The sequence below is a fragment of the Heterodontus francisci genome, chromosome 4 (genome assembly GCF_036365525.1).
Source record: "Heterodontus francisci isolate sHetFra1 chromosome 4, sHetFra1.hap1, whole genome shotgun sequence".
Classification (NCBI taxonomy): domain Eukaryota; kingdom Metazoa; phylum Chordata; class Chondrichthyes; order Heterodontiformes; family Heterodontidae; genus Heterodontus; species Heterodontus francisci.
Window position 1 is genome coordinate 41,878,652 of NC_090374.1, and position 12,240 is coordinate 41,890,891.

The 12,240-nt window shown below is 44.4% G+C and overlaps 1 protein-coding gene across 1 annotated transcript in view; it reads right to left on the bottom strand.

Moving 5' to 3' along the window:
* sorbs2b (sorbin and SH3 domain containing 2b) overlaps window positions 1–12,240 on the bottom strand; it is a 284,278-nt gene that overhangs the window by 13,561 nt on the left and 258,477 nt on the right. The window lies entirely within an intron of this gene.

Consider the following 12,240-nt stretch of genomic DNA (forward strand, 5'->3'; position numbering starts at 1 on the left):
TTCATATCTATATATCTATATATATATACACAATTTATCTCATTAGTTAAGACATATTATTTCTTTGCTAATAAATAGTTGTTGTTGTTGTGTTTGAAGAAACCTGGTTTGGTGTGCTTTATTCTGGTGGACAAATAGAATGTCTAATTTGGCGATTGTTTGGTAGGTGGGAAACTTTATTGATATGCTGTGACCTGTGGAGTAGTGGGACTGAATTAGCAGTGCATTTCTCCCGCCTTGGTCATAAGGCAGGTAGCTTCAGATCAGCGCCCAATCTGTACCAAACGGAAGTCCTAGAGTACTCATTGCAGCTGCTTTTAGATGCATGTAATTTCCTTCCTGTGATTTGCATCACGAAGGAAGGAGACTCAAAATGGCAGATCTCAGGGAGGTATTTCAATAGTTATCTTATGTCTTAAGGGCTATAGAGGCGGGGAAGTACTTTTGAATAGAAGAAACTCCCTTTGGATTTCCTAACCCCACTAAGTCAAGAGAAATCATAGTCTTAACAAAAAACAGAAAGATTAACAAAACCAGACACTATTCCCTTGTATGCACAGTTCAATGTCAATCTTAGGTTTAGGACTCAGCCTGCTGAGATGTGCTAAAATGATCAATGATGCATCAAAGCAACCAACAAATCTAAAATTCTTAATTCAATATTACATTTCTTTCTATTTATTAAAAAGGAAACTTTTTATAAAATACTTATGTTCTTATGTAGAAGTTCAAAAACATAAATTTACAACAATAGTCAACAAAATGTTCGACTTGCGTAGTCTTATTATGAGCTCTTCCTTTCCTCCCACTTTCTTTTTATAAATTGGAAGGAATTGTGGTTGTTGGAGGCCAAACAACTCAGCCCAGGACATCACTGCAGAAGTTCCTCAGGGTAGTGTCCTAGGCCCAACTATAATCAGCTGCTTCATCAATGACCTTCCCTCCATCATAAAGGTCAGAAATGGAAATGTTCACTGATGATTGCACAGTACCATTCGCAACTCCTCAGATACTGAAGCACTCCGTGCCAGTATGCAGCAAGACTTGGACAACATTCAGGCTTGGGTTGATAAGCAGCATATAACATTCATGCCACATAAGTACCAGGCAATGACAATCTCCAATAAGAGAGAATCTAACCATCTCCCCATGATGTTCAACAGCATCATTATCCCTGAATCCCGACCATCAACATTCTGGGAATTACCATTGACCACAAAATTAACTGGACCAGCCATATAAATACTGTGGCTTCAAGAGCAGGTCAGAGGCTGGGAATTCTGTGGTAACTCACCTCCCGACTTCCCTAAGCCTGTCCACCATCTACAAGGCACAAGTCAGGAGTGTGATGGAATACTCGCTACTTGCCTGGATGAGTGCAGCTTCAACACTCAAGAAGCTTCACACCATCCAAGACAAGGCAGCCCGCTTGATCAGCACCCCATCCACCACCTTAAGTATTCACTGCCCTCCACTACTGGTGCACAGTGGCAGCAGTGTGTACCATATATAAGATGCACTGTAGCAACCCACCAAGGCTCCTTTGACAGCACCTTCTAAACCTATGACCTCTGCCACCTAGAAGGACAGGGCAGCAGACTCATGGGAACACCACCACCTGCAAGTTCCCCTCGAAGCCACACACCATCCTGACTTGGGACTATAATAGCTGTTCCTTCACTGTTGCTGGGTCAAAATCCTGGAACTCCCTCCTTAACAGCCCTGTAGGTGCACCTACTCCACATGAATTGCAGTGGTTCAAGGCAGCAACTCACCACCACCTTCTCAAGAGCAATTAGGAATGGGCAATAAATGCTGGCTTTTACCAGTGATGCCTACACCTCAGGAACCAATTAAAAAACAGTGGATCTCTCGTGGCACTCAGAGTGAATCAGAAGACGTGTTGTTTTATAATACAGATCTGCCGAGCCCCAAGAGCAAACTCTTAGCTATCAGCAAAACCAAAGATGCCCCTCTCTGAAACAGCTTTTCTCTCCCTCTCTTCCTCTGCACAACAGGACACCTCATTTCCCTTGTCCCTGACTTCAAAAGCGACTGGCTCTACACCTTCCCAAATCAGGATATCTCGTCCCTATCTGCCTTCATGATAATGGCTCAGTTGAGAGTCTCTGTGTCTCTCTCATTCCAATCCTCCCTCAAATACAATCGCCATCCATCAACAAGTTTAATTTCTGATCCCAAAGCCATCGACTCAGCCCTATTTCACTTTTCTCTCCTCTCAAGAGTTTCCTTCTCCCTCTCTCAGCCTCATTCTCCCAGCCAAAAGATTCTCTCTCCTTCCCCCATCGGCTTCTCTGTGTTGTTCCTATTCCCTCTGCTCCCCAGAAAACAATGTTGTTAAAATCAATGAAGGATCACTGGCCAGTTCCAAAAATCAAAAGGTGCCATATTGTATGCTACCTCTATAATCCCTCAACAGCCTTTTAAACCAGAATTCCCTCTGAGTTTGCTGACACTTAGTCACTTTCCTAGTTCGCCCGCTACACTAATTCACCAGCCTTTGTGAAGTTCAGTCCAAAATCTTCTGACTGTGAATCCGTGTCCTCAGTGTTCCAAGTTATCCAGGCATTTTACAGCCCTGAAGACAATAATTAAAGTTCAGAGTGTGTGTATTGGAGACAGACCCCAACAGGAGCACATATCGGAATTGTTGGCATGTTTATCTGCCTGGATCCCACAGATCAGGCCTATATGTTTTCCTTCAATTATTCAGTAATCATTATCTTTTGCCTCCTTATCTCGAGAGACAATGGATAAGTGCCTGGAGGTGGTCAGTGGTGTGTGGAGCAGCGCCTGGAGCGGCTATAAAGGCCAATTCTAGAGTGACAGGCTCTTCCACAGGTGCTGCAGAAAAATTTGATTGTCGGGGCTGTTACACAGTTGGCTCTTTCCTTGCGCATCTGTCTTTTTTCCTGCCAACTGCTAAGTCTCTTCGACTCGCCACACTTTAGCCCCGCCTTTATGGCTGTCCGCATACTGTGCATCTTTCTCCTCAATTTAGTTTGTGAGGCAATTATCTTCCAGCAAAAAGAATTTCTCCCTCCCCAAAAAATAATTTCTAACTTAAAATATTGATAAAAAAGTTCAATTCACAAACTTAACTTTCTCATTTCTCAACCACTCTAATATACAGCCTGATCCAACCCTCTAGGTCTCATGAACATCCCTATCCTAAAGTACACCCTCTTCCAATAAGTAATAGATCGCTGAAAGTAGAGACATGTTGTCGAAACTTTTCGTCTTGCACTCATCAGGACCATCTGCAAGAATAACCAATGTAAGGGAAAACAACTTATACTGCCAGAGAAGAGGGTGCTGATTGGTTGGCAAATGTCTTCTGATTGGTAGAGGCGCTGCCAGGGAGAATGCACCAGTTTACAGTGACTGACAGTTAACTGCCAAGCTCTGTTTGACAGTTAAACCAGGCAGCTTGACTCTGATTGGTCAAGGCATTGCCCTGAGGAATGAACCAACGAATGGCTGTCACTTATTTTGTTCAGCTGAAACAGGGACAGTGTTTGTACATATTCTTTCTGTCTGTAAAGAACAGGACCCTCTGTATTAATATATGTAGCTTCCAGTACGCGCAAAAGCGCCACACTGCGAACCCTACGGTCAATCTTAAATTGATTGTCAGCGTAATTCTTAGCACACTGTGGATTATTTAGTAAATGTTGTCCAATCGCGGAATCACATCTAACGTTGGACACTGTGTTTTGAATTTTGCAAGCATGTACCCTGCCCATTGCGAACAGCAGAAGGGACATGTTGTTTGACAGATCATCAGAAACCCAAATTTAGAAATTCAGGCTCCTTCTGCATGGCAGGGTAAGAATTTGTGGAGGAACCCATTGCTTTGAGTTTATACCCCCTTTTTGTGCAGCTTTCAGAATACCAACATGGGGAAACATTATAACTGTGGCATCACAAGTGGAAAGCAGAGATAGGGCCTACAGTACCATATTCCAGTGATAATCATCCAAAAGACATTGATTGTTGTTAGGAAAATGGCAAATCAGCCAGAAAGCAGAAAAAAACAGAACTATTTAATTTCCAGATTGGCATTCTACTCTCCCAAAGAGTCCAGTGTCCCTGCAATGCAATGCTGTTAATGCCACATGCGCGTTTTATACAAATCACCTCCATCCCCAGGATATGGGAGAGGGGCAGGAAAGATAGGCAAGCGGAAACCCTGTTAAGGCACATCAGGGAGCTCAGGTTCGCATATGCAATATTCTGAGCTTAGTGACTGCACTACAACTTGCGTGACCCACTACGCAGCCAATCTTCACCGCAATGTGAGAGCATACCTGTACTGTGAGGCCAATGTCAACAATCAGACTACAAATGCCAATTTGACCCCAAAATATCCCCCTCCCTCTTTCCCTTCCTGTCCCTCCCACACTACAGCAGCCCAAGCCCCACTGCTGCTCCTTCCAAACCCCAACCTATCTGCCTCTCGCTTCCAAGCTCACTTTTCTGATTTACAGGCCCCATTTAATTGCTACCTCTCCCTGTAGAATATCCCTTTCCACTATACTTCCTCTGGGCGTTTCCACCCTCAATTCCAGACCTCTTACTATTTCAGCCTCAGCTCACTCCAGCTGCAAGACTGCTTCATTCTCAAGCTTGGCCACTCACTCCCTGGTCTTCCACCCCACCACCCCCCCCCCCCTCCCGCCCCATATATAACCTGGACTTGTTGCTCCCTGTCTTTCCTACCTTCTCCTTAAAGAGAAGCATATTAATGGTTTTAATACAAAGAGAGAGATTTAATCACTATTTATGCGGTTGGGGAGGGTATATTTGTAATTTTAAAACATGCATTGCTTTCCAAAGCAAGGGTAATTGTAATTTAAAGAAATGGAAGGAACATGAAACGATTGTGAGCCAAATATTAAAGTGAAAATAACATATTAAAATTAAATTGGTATGGATGGCATATAACGCGCAAATAAGATGACAGATTGATATTCTATTCCGTAATTCAAAATGTTCAATGTTTTTACAGAAGTGGCACCATAAATTTTCAGAAATTTAGTGTATAATAGAATAATTCTCCTGTAACCTGCAGTGCAATACATTATCACAGCACACTGCAACATTGTGGGATGACATGGTGAAAGGTGAGGGCGAGTCTCAACATAATAGGATATCCTAAAATATAAACACTCCAGTAAGCTACAGAATGCATCAGAAATTATGTCAAAGAAAGAAATGTTAATTCAATTCACACACATTTCAGCAAAAAGCAAACAATTCCACATGTCTGGCATATGCTTTCCCAATTCCCCTACCCTATGAGATGGTAAAAAACTACTCCTGACAGGTGAACCACAGGATCGCTTAGACATCACAGGGCTGCGAGGAGGCTTACCGACAATAGCTACGTCAGTCTTCAGTCCAGTCTGCAAAAGCCACAAAAGTGCAATCAGACTGCCTAGAGTTAAAGTTATTTTAAAAGAGCAAAGACCAATTCAGGAAAATATAGAAATATCAAGGTACAAGTATTATGTCATACAAGAGCTGGAAAGACAAAGTCCTACTGAAACTTCATAATCTAACTCAAACAAATTTAGCGCAAAGTGATTTTGGCTTCCTACAGATAGCAAACTTGTAGAGCGCAGGGAAAGTGTCAAGGACCAGTGACTCCAAAATGAATCAGAATGAGACTAACGCCTCCAGGAAATCTCACTCCTCTTTGCTCTGGTGTCAAGTTGGGTCTGACTCTGGATGAAGGCTGTGGTAACACTTTAACTGCAGCACTGATGTAAAGCAAAGTAACTGCACCAAAGCCACAGTTATCGTATCTTTGCATCCTAAGTAAATCAAATACCAGTTCTGATGAAAGGTCACAGACCTGAAACGTTAACTCTGTTTCTCTCTCCACAGATGCTGCCAGACTTACTGCGTATTTCCAGCACTTTCTGTTTTTATTTCAAATAGTACATCACCCTGTCTTATCCAGAACACATATTGCCTTTAGGTTTTATGTATATCTTTAATTAACTTATATCACCAATTTCAGACTGTCCCTTTTGTCTACCCTCTCAAGAAGTTGACCCTTTAGCCAGAATATGATTCCATGGGTACTGGTCACTCTCTAGTATCGCAATCAAACAGCCATTATTCATGTGCAAACCTAGATAATTAGTCTAAGCGTGGCACTTGACTGGAGGTGTTTTAAAATCAATTGGAGATTCTTCCTTACAGCAATTTATTAAATTTCACCTCGTTGCCCTTCATAAGCATCCTTGCTCTGTTGAGAAGAGGAGATCACTATGTATGGAATCATGAGTGTATAGCATCATACTGACAATACGGCACCATCATTTAAGGAGCTTATTTTTTTTCCAGTCAGGGAAACTATCAAAGTTCTGTCAAGCTTTTGATTTCTAAATGACACACAAAAAATGTTTTGATTTCAGAGACTTCTGTCAAAATAGTAAGCGTTTCAGATCTGATTTCTGCAACTGCTTTCTGGATCAGGATGTAACAACCAAACAAATAGAAAAACATTATTGGCTGGTGTTACGACCAGGTGAGAAATGTGTCTAGGGGGTCCCTTTTAGCCTTCACCTGTTCTTATTGGAACAGGGTTTTTTTTTTTTTTAAACACACTGTTTTGAGCTCTCCCTTGGTGAATCCGTGTTCACCACTTTCCAATTACAAGGTAAAGAAATGAGCACAAACAGGCCTTCTTAGGTTTAAAGAAGAAAAGTGAAATTTATTAAAACTTAAACTCTAATTAGGTTAACGCCTACGGATACACGCTGTGCCCCACGCTAGCACGCATACGCGATACACACATGCAAATAGAGACAGAAAACAGAAAAATAAAGTAGAAAGGTTTGAGGCAATCCCTGAAGACGGTTTTTTTTTTTTTACTGTGCTTCAAGCTCACTGTAGAATCCTTGATTATAGGTAGTCTTGCTTTTCGTTGGGGCCCGGTATTCTTCTTAAACCTTGTTCACTGTAGGAGACTTTTCTCTCTTGGATTCCATGCGTCTTCAATGGTTTCCGAAGCTGGTGAGAGCGAGATGAGAGCAGACAGGGGAGAGGTCTTTTCAGTCCAGGAGCAAAGAGTTTTCTCTGTTCAAACACTCTGTGGCAAGTTCAAATTCAAACAGCCAGTTAGTCATGTGACTAAACTGGCCTGACCAGGCCTTGTGTATTGGAGAAGCAAGAACTGAGTCCTTTGTTCCAACGCTGGCGAAGGGCCTGGCAATTCCTTGTGATAGGCCCTCTTTTCTTCCCAGCAGCAATTTTAAGTTTTAATGTTCATGTGGCGAAATAATGTGCACCTCATTCTTGGCAGTGGGGGCCTGCAATGGCACCTCCACATCCAGGGGAATGAAATGCGATTTGAAAAAGAACGGCACATTTCATTACAAGGTTTGAGAGGAATAGAAGATACAGAAAGAGAAACCATGCATTTCTCTCATTCATTTCCATTCATTCATCAATCTTAAAGCTTGTTAAAAATGGCCTTTTGTGGGTTCAGTGCTGCTTTAATTTCCCGTTTTTTTCCAGCAGAGTTAGTAATGGGAGGGACTAACCTGAACTCCCTGAGTCATGCAAAGACTTTTGATTAAAGGGGATGGGTGTTTCCCTTTAGCTCTGACTGTGGGGGAGGATTCTTTGTTTATCTTCCCTTTGTTCTCTGGGACATTCCTACCTACAGGTATTTGTGCAGGCTTGACTGCACTTTCCTGTGACACTTTGACTTGGTAAGGCATCACCCTCATAGATTCTGTGCCCCCTAGAGGTCTCTCTTTGTCTCTGCAGGTTCCTGTAAATGCTGTTAGCAACTCTGATGGGTTGCTTTTAGAGTCTGCATTTACATTGGAGGATGTGGGGTCTAGCTTTTCAAATGTTTCAGGGTTGGTTGACCAGACAGTAGCGGTTTTCATCCGGGATTCCTCCCGGAACTCCTTTAACCTGCCCTCTTGGTCACTTTTTCCCTTCTCTTTCTAAACTTTTGCCAGCTGTGTGCCTGCCTGTCCCTTTTGTTCTCGGCGAGGGTCCCTTACAGTTCACCAGCCCTCTGCTGGAGGATCCTCCTAACACTGGACTTATGGGCGCTTTTCACTGTAGGTTGGGGTTTCCCCTCAACCTGGCACATGTGGCAACTCCTGCAGTAATCCATCACCTCTTTATGGAGTTTTGGCCAATCAAACTACTGTCTTATGTGGGCTTGGTCTTTAGTATACCAGCATATACAGCCACTGTAGTCTTCTGGGCCCTTCTTATTCTTTCTCTCCGGTACCTATGTTGCACAACTAACTGGTGAAGTTCTGTCCACTCCTTGCCCTCAGGTCTGAGGAAAACTCCATTTCCTCATCAGTACCTCATTCTTTAAATCATAGCAGTCTGGGATTCCCTCTGCTTCACTTTCAAATTGGGCATCCTGTGCTAACTCTCGCAATACAGGGTCAGCTTGCTGAGCCTCACCTGGGGAAAATCCATTTAATTCATTCCCTGGGTCTCCTAACTTTCCAAAGAAAGTCTCAGACAGGCAGACCTCATGGTCATCTGCCTGCAGTGCCAATGCAGTCTCCTCTGGGGAAGCTGGTTTGATCATAGCTTGATCCACTGCACAATCAGGGACTCTGCAGGAGACAGTCTCCTGCCAATGCCCTGTCTCTCTGACCTCGTGTGGTCTTTCACTATGGGGGTGGAGCGGGGTGGGGGCTACCAACTTCACCCCCGCTGGATCATTACCTAGGAGCAGGTCAACCCCGTCCACAAGTAAACTAGGGACAATCCCTACGGTCACTAGTCCCAAAACTAAATCGCACTCCAGGTGCACCCGGTGTACAGGCAAACACTGCCCTCCAATACCATTCACCACCATTGTGGTGTTCACTGCACTCTCTGGGGGAAAGGTCAGGCCTTTTCCTAGTAAAAGGGATCTAGTGGCCCCCGTGTCCCTGAGAATCACTATGGACTTGCTTGCCCCACTCAAGGGGTATGGGGGTTACTTTCCCTTCAGACACAAAACCCTAATAACCTTCAAGAATCCTATTAACTTTTCCTGCACTGGCCGCAGTAAGCTTCCTGGGTTGCACTCTTACTGCGGTTAAAGCCACAGCTTGCTCTGGGTTTTCCATCAGAGTCCCGTCTGCACTGAGTGGGTGTGCCCTGATTAACCCTATCGGTTTTTCCTTTACTTTCCAGCAGTCAGCTTTTAAATGCCCTGCTTTATTACAATGGAAACACAAAGGTCTCCGGGTCTCACAGCACCTTCCTTTTTGGCCAGAGGGGGGCCCCCTGTGCCTCCTGCTTTTCTTTCTCTTCCAGGACTGCCTGGGCTTCCATCACCTTCCAACTCTTTGATCTTTTTGGATGTGTGGGGGTGATTAGGAAAGGTTCTCCCCTAGGAAACGGACTTATAAATTGAAGCAAACTCATCAGTCAGAACGGCCGTTTGCCAGGCTCCCTGAACCTGCTGCTCCCCTTCATGCGTCTTTATTGAGAGTGGGTGAGTATTTTTAAATTCTATGAGAGTCTCACAGCTCAGCTGTATTTTAAGAGCACTCAGCCACTAGTAAAAGCCAGCTGCTTACTTTCAAACTCCATATAAGTTTGATTAGCTTGTTTTTTTTGAGGGTTCTAAACATTTGGTGATAGGCTTCGGGTACTAATTCCTATGCCCCGAGGATAGCATTTTTGGTCAGTTCATAATTTGATGAACTCTCATCTGGCAACAAGGAATAAACCTCATGGAATTTTCTGGTTAGTTTGCTTTGCAATAAGAGAGACCAGGTCTCAGATGGCCATTTTAGCTGCCTTGCCAGTTTCTCAAAAGACACAAAAACGATTCCACATCTTCCTCATTGAATTTTGGAATTAATTGAGCGGGTTTTAGCAATCTTGTACCCAGCCCTGAATTATGCCCCTCCATTTTGGCAATGCTTTCACTGAGGTTACTCTGTCACCCCCCCACCCCCCATTAACTCAAACCGCTTCAGTGCTCTCTTCAGATTCTTTCCGGAATATTCTTTTTCTCTCTTCTCTCTCGTTCCTCCTCCTGTCTTTCTCTCTCTCCCACCTTTCATTTTCTTCACGATTCTTTTGGAAGGCTCTCTCTTTCTACACCCATTCCTTCTGGAAGGCACTCTCTTTCCTCAAATTCAAGTTTCCTCTGTTCCAGTTGTATCTTTTCTAACAATACCCTGTCTGGGTCTGCTTCTAACCCTGTTTTTGCTGCTTCAGTTTCAAGGGAAAAATGTTTGGCCACTAGCCTTAGCAGTTCAGACTTCCTAGCCTTGCCACGTACAGTGATCCCACACAGCTCAGCCATTTTCCTCAATTCCTCCATAGAGAGTGCTTTTAACTTATCCCAAGTTACTTCATCCTGGCTTGGAGAGCTACCAGTTTCAGTTGCAGACATGTTAGTATTCAATCACACACAACCACAAGAAAACCTGTATTAATCTTGTTACTTGTTGATTGGGAATAATTTGGCTTCCCACTTCCAATTTCTCTCGTTTGTCTGTGGGTATAATTCCAGACGCTAGCACCCAAATTTCTGTTACAACCAAGTGAAAAAGAGGTCCAGGGGGTCCCTTTTGACCTTCAACTGGTCTTATTGTAACAGGGTTTTTTGTTTAAAACACACTGTGTTTTGAGCTCCCCCTTGGTGAATCCTTGTTCACCACTTTCCAATTATAAGGTAAAGAAATGAGCACAAACAGGTCTTGTTAGGTTTAAAAGAAAAGTGAAATTTATTAAAAAACTTAAACTCTAATTAGGTTAACGCCTACGGATACACGCTGTGCCCCACACTAGCACGCATACGCGATACGCATATGCAAACAGAGACAGAAAAGAGCACAAGCGAAAAATAGAGATGTTTGAGGCAATCTCTGAAAAGGAGTTTTTTTTAAAACTGTTCTTCAAGCATGCTGTAGAGTACTTGATGGTAGGTAGTCTTGCTTTTTGTTGGGGCCCAATATTCGTCTTAAGCCTTGGTCACTGTAGGAGGCTTTTCTCTCTTGGATTTCATGTGCCTTCAATGCTTTCCTAAGTTGATGAGAGCGAGATGAGAGCAGACAGGGGAGAGGTCTTTTCAGTCCAGAAGAAAAGAGTTTTCTCTGTTCAAACACTCTGTGGCAAGTTCAAATTCAAACAGCCAGTTAGTTATGTGACTAAACTGGCCTGACCAGGTCTTCTGTGGATTGGAGAAGCAAGGACTGGGTCCTTTGTTCCAACACTGTCTGTCAGTATGCAAAAAAAGGTCTTTCTGGTGAGGGGCCTGGCAATTCCTTGTGAGAGGCCCTCTTTTCTTCCCAGCAGCAATTTTAAGTTTTAACGTTCATCTGGCGAAATAATATGTGCCTCATTCTTGGCAGGTGGGGGCCTGCATGACAGCTGGGTTTTTTGGGAGGCAGCATGGGTCCCACCACTGGAGCTGAAAGCCAGGGTGGCGGGGGCAGGCGGCAGCCCTGCTTTGGCAATGGCAGGACCAAGGACCGCATTTTATGGGCAGCAGCCAATTAAGTGGCTATCCAATTAAGGACAATGGCCCGCCACTGATTGGGCCGGCAGCTCAGCAGCGCCACCAGGAGCGGTGGTCACTGCTGGGGCTGCATCTGGAGCACAAAGGCACATCAATGGATGTGAGCCCTCAAGGTAAGCTAAGTGAGGTCTGGGGATGCAGGGGACAGTCAAGCAGGTCCCTGCAGAGGGGTGGGAAATGGGGGTGGGGGGGTGGGGGAGGTTGTCGCTGAGGGCAGGCAGTGCCAATGCCTCAGGGACAGTTATTGCCACCAGGGGACCCCTTCGAGGGCCAAAAAGTGCACAAAAAGGAGGGCCCTCCACCCCAGAGTCCACTGGGAGCCCACCAAGGTTTACTTCGAAGTCTTCCCATGTGACAGAGGGCTCCCCCCCACCACCCCCGACGCTGGTAAAATGCCAGTGGAGGCAGGAAGAGGCCCTTAATTATCCACTTAAGTGATGCAATCAGACTATGGGCAGGCAGGCCATCTGCCACCCTTCCTGCCACTAGCAACATGGTATGGTGGCGGGAAGGCATCGGGCATGCTACCCAATGCCTTCCCACACCATTTTGACAGCCTTCCTGTCTCTGAGCCCATCCCCAAAGAGCCCACATTGGTGTAAAATTGCGGCCACTGCCTTTGCAACTGTTAGCAGTTATGACATTATTAGCTTAGTAGAAGATGTCACCAGAGAGAAATATTTCCTGACCAACTA